Genomic DNA, 5323 nt, shown 5'->3' with positions numbered 1-5323 from the left:
CCCAGGACCTGAAGACACACTGCCCAGGTGAAGTCACTTTGGTGCTTCCAACATTGCGGTTTGACTTCATTTTTTTTTATAATAATATTTATTAAATTTTGTATAACCAATAAAAAACATACATAATAACATAATATTTTCCATTATCCACATTTCATTCTCAACTTTGGACTTCCTCACATCTCTTGTTCCTGCTTTCTAAACATAAATTTTACCAGCAAATTATTAACTTGATTTAATTCATATAATATAATTTTCCAATATTTAATATCTTAAATTTTGGGGTTTAACATACACTTATTGAAGCTTAATCATAAAATATTACTTATCCCAGATTTATCTTTTCATCTTCCAGTTGAATTTAAATTTATATTCTTTATAACTAGTTTGTTGAAGCCATGTTTTTGCTAATCTTACATCTTTCTTAACCGTCATACAATTTACAATGTTTTTGTAAATAGTCCTTGAATTTCTTCCAGTCTTCCTCCACCAGTTCTTCTCCCAGGTCCCGGATTCTGCCCGTCATCTCCGCCAGTTCCATATAGTCTATCAGTTGCATCTGCCATTCTTCCAGTGTGGGTAGTTCTTGAGTTTTCCAGCTTTTAGCGATGAGTATCCTTGCTGCTGTTGTAGCGTACATAAAAAAGGTTCGATCCTTCTTTTGCACCCTCTGACCAACAATGCCCAAGAGAAAGGCCTCTGGTTTCTTAGGGAAGGTATACTTAAATACCTTTTTCAGTTCATTGTAAATCATTTCCCAGAAAACCTTCACTCTAGGGCAAGTCCACCAGAGGTGAAAGAATGTTCCTTCAGCTTCTTTACACTTCCAACATTTATTATCAGACACATGGTATATCTTTGCAAGCTTGACTGGGGTCATGTACCACCTGTATATCATTTTCATAATATTTTCTTTCAAGGCATTACATGCCGTAAATCTCAAACCTGTGGTCCATAACTTTTCCCAGTCAGCAAACATGATGTTGTACCCTAAGTCCTGTGCCCATTTTATCATGGCTGATTTGACCGTTTCACACTTTGGTGCTTCCAACATTGCGGTTTGACTTCACCCACAGAGACACATTCCATTTCCTCTTGAGAGAGATGGATACCAATGACAGTATTTGAGGGGAAGGAGAGTTGTTCAGCTGTAGAAATGTGCAGATATTCTCAGATTCAGTTCCCAGCATCTCCTGGCTGGGAAAAACTCCCTGCCTGAAACTCCACAGAGCTGCTGCCAGTTAATATTTACAATACCAAGCTAGTTGGACTAACTGTCTGAGGTGGCATGAGGCAGCTTCCTGTGTTCAGTTGAGAATGGGCTCTTTTTTTGGAACAGGTTGCCTGATCTAGCTCTGTCCAGGGTCCTGAAAGACCTGCCTCTGACTGCCCTTGTTTTTAAGAATCCTGATCCTGACTGAACCCTACCTGTCCTCTCTTCTTCCACCTCAAGCAACTCACCACAGGTACCATCTCCATGAACACCTCTTCATCAAGGCTAAACGTTGTACAGCAGACCTGCTGGTTTGAGGAGCAGAGGAGGAAGCTGGTGGCCGTGAGGCAAGGTCTTTACCTTAGCAGAAACTTTTTTTTTCCAAGGAAAGTTTTCAAAGAGCCTGGAGGGAGGGAGGTTAGATTGAAAAGGAGAGGTGGAGAAACTCTAGTCCAGGCATCCCCAAACTCAGCCCTCCAGATGTTTAGGGACTACAATTCTCATCATCCCTGCCCACTGGTCCTGTTAGCTAGGGATGATGGGAGTTGTAGTCCCATAACATCTGGAGGGCAGAGTTTGGGGATGCCTGCTCTAGTCAGTAGACCAGTTCTGGACTCCCAACCATTATTTGCGCCTGAGACAAACAAACTTTGCCAACAGCCCATGTGCAATAGAAATGGGTGAGGTGTTGATGTTTGTGGAGATTACAAAATCCAGCTGTTGCCTTCTCAATGGACTCATTCCTCATCTGCCCAAATTGGGATGCATATGGCCCCTTTCTTGCTTATCAGATGAGTAGAGAGGGGAGATTTCCTTCCCTGTTGCCGTGCTGTACCCGGCTGAGAGGTTTCATCTCACTCTTCGTTGTGCGCTGCAGGTGTCTGGCCCTCAGAGGGCTCCGTGGAGGGCAATGAGGCCCACAGGCAGGGAAAAGGTTATCCATTCCTGTTGCAAACCATCCTTACCTTTCTCTGCCTCAGTTGCCTCCAAGCCAGGAAAAAGGAATAATTGAGTGAGGAGTCCCACCTGTGTCTCTCCCAGCAGAGCTCTGGCTGAACTCTGTTTGCGTACAAGGCCTCGGGGTATGCTGATGGTGACAGCTACTGCATGGTCCTCATCTCATGCAACTCTGTCTAATTCACAGCACTCCAGGGGGAGTGGGGCCACAGTCCTCTTTGAGTGATTTGCAAGGCATATTTCTCCAGGTCAAATTCAGCCGAGGGGGAGTGGAGGTGGGGGTGGAGGGAAGTGGCTTACTCCCCCCCCCCCCCATTATCCTGATCTATCCTGTGCAGCTTTTCTTTGGCCAAATTTCACATCATATGACTGAAGTGCAATGATACCACTTTAACGACTTCCTCCCAAATAATTTTGGCACAGATGGGGTTATCAGCTGGGCAGCCCATTGATCTTGCCCAGGTACGCTTCTGATATGTTATTATATCAGTTATTATAACCACTGATCAAGCTATGAAGATGTGGAAGCAGGCGTGCTGATTGTGTGTCAAAAGAAGACATAGCATTTTTATTTATTTTTTAGCAAAAGGAGAAAGAGCTGAGAGATTTGTTGTCAGCATCAAGACTCCACACTACAAAGACAAAAGAGCAGTGGTGTAATTTGACAGGTTTTTTTTTTTTTTTTTTTTTTTTGCAGGGGATACTTTTTACAAAGACGTTTCTTCCCCTTGCACTATCGAAATGAGTCCTTGCTAATGATTGCTCTTTTCTCATTTAAAGAGGTAGCAGTCATTCCCATTACTATCCTTAATTTAAAATGTGTCAACATGCTGGAAGCCACTGGGGTTTTCGCAATTTATTTTTAATGTATAAATTGTCTTCAGGAATTAAGCGTACCGTGATATTCCCTCTGCCATCGTGGGAGATATCAAGCTAAATAATATATTACAGGCAATCCTCAAGAAAGCATTCATTTTGCTCATAACATTTGTTTTCCCCCCCTAATACTCCTGTGTATGACATTAGAGATTAGAACTGTGTGCGTGTGTGTGATATTATATTTAGGAAATTAAAAATGAAATAATATTTCATCATAAACACGAACCTGAATAAAAAATGGGTGGGGGAATGGTGTTTCTTTAAAAAAAAATTGCAGTACATCAACAGACAAGACAAATCCATAGTCACTTTAGAAAGATCTTGTCTGCCTACCAACACCCCAAAATCTTCCTTGATCTGCAAACGAGGTTCATCACTAAACATACAAAACATAAACTCCTTGTGAATTTTTCATAAAGACTGAATTCAAAAGACAATTGCATCACAAAAGGTTTTAGTGTTTGTTTCTGACACTCTGGCAACGCAGAAATTTTCATCAACATGGAAATCACAAAAATGGCATTAAAAGCATCTTAGACATAACTTAGCGGTGAAGCACATGGTTCATATGGTGATGGTTCCAGGTTCAACCCTTGGCGTAACCAAGCAGGACGGGGTAAGATCCTCCTGGGGAGATGCTGCTAGTGTTTTAGGCCATGAGTGGAAAACCTCCAGAAGTAGCTGGATTCAACTCCCACCAGCTCCAGTGAGCGTAGGCAGTGGCCAGAGAAAAGATGGTGTCTCTGATTACACCCCTCCCCATCTTACTGAAGAAGGTGGGTGCACCCAGAATTAGACTTCTGGTGACAATTTCAGTGGACTGGAAAGCCCACAAGATACTCCTTCGGATACCCTGACCCCAGATTCTTTGAATTTCACTGGGAAACAAACTGGGAGCTAATGGAAACCTTTAAGCACTGACCAGAGATGCTCAGTGATGCTCAGCCCAGCAGATCCCAGTTAACAACTTGGCTGCTTTACTTTATAAAAAGAATTCATTCTCAGTCCTGTATGGAATGGGAGGGGGAAGTGATAAATGCAGTATCTTTGTTGGATAATCCTCTCTAGAGACTTCAAGATCGCCTGCAGCTACATTTTCAGTGGATTCTAAATCATTTATCACCCATTAATCGGGATGTATCAGGATCCTTATTCTCCCTAGTGCTGCAAGACATTATTTTGGAGGTTAAAAATGTGACCCGTCCCCTAAATCTACAGCTTCCCAGTTACTGCACATGAGCCTCTGCTTTGCTGTGTTTTCCATGTCTCAGAATTGGGGATAGGTGCCATTTTTCCTGACTGTGGTGTAGGGTTCCTATAAGAGAAGACTCTCCTGAATGCCGGACAGGATGTTACCCTCTCCCAAAATGTTAGCGAGGCTGTAGGACATCTGTTTCTACTCTGTATTCTGCAGGGGTGGAGAAACTCAGGTCCAGGAGCTCATGCAGCCCTCCAGACCTCTCTTCCTGGCCCTTGGGACTCTCCTGGGCCACACCTCCTCTCCAGGCCACACCTCTCATTGTCCCTGCTCTACACCATCTTCAGTGTTTCTGCCAGAGTGGAATGTGTTCTTAAACCTTACTGATGCTTCTTTCTTGCCCGAACAGAGGGTGGAAAGGTAGCTGTGTGTTCATAGAAAGCTTTGACATTTGCATGGTGTTATGCACTGAGTTGAATAGGATCCAAAATGCAGCAGTCTGATTGATCCTAGAACAATAGGATTCAGAATGCAGCAGTCTGATTGGTTTGCAGGAGCCGCCCAATCCAGCTCCAGGTGGAAGTGAATCCACAACCTGATTAGCCTACAGGAGAATCCTGGAATTAGCCAATCACGTGGGGCCCATTGTGTAAATAATGTATATAAAGCAGACATTCTGGGGGAACTTCCATTCCTCCTCACCACTATGAGCTGAATAAAGAGCATGACATCCACTCTCGACTCCGAGTATATGTTACATGGCTGGAATGTTGCCTACTGTACAATAAGAATCACATTCCTGGTTCTACCCATGCTTTGCATTCATCCCTGGTATCTGGTCTCCAGAAGGCTGCCAAGGAGGGAATATGGCCCTCAGCTGGGGAAAAGTTCCTATCCTTGGTCTACTGTGTGTCTAGGAGAGTATGGGTAAGGGTAGGAGAATTCAGCAATTGTGCTGAGGGGTTGCTAGATGAGCACCTGCCAGGCTCTGTGGTCTGAGTCGAGCGAGAAGCCAGAAGGCATGCATCAAATCATAAGTGAAGAGGATGAAGTCAAGACTAAGGAATAGGCAAGGA

Source organism: Podarcis cretensis (assembly GCF_951804945.1).
Source record: "Podarcis cretensis genome assembly, chromosome: 7".
Taxonomy (NCBI): Eukaryota; Metazoa; Chordata; class Lepidosauria; order Squamata; family Lacertidae; genus Podarcis; species Podarcis cretensis.
Note: the sequence above shows the minus strand (reverse complement) of the source record.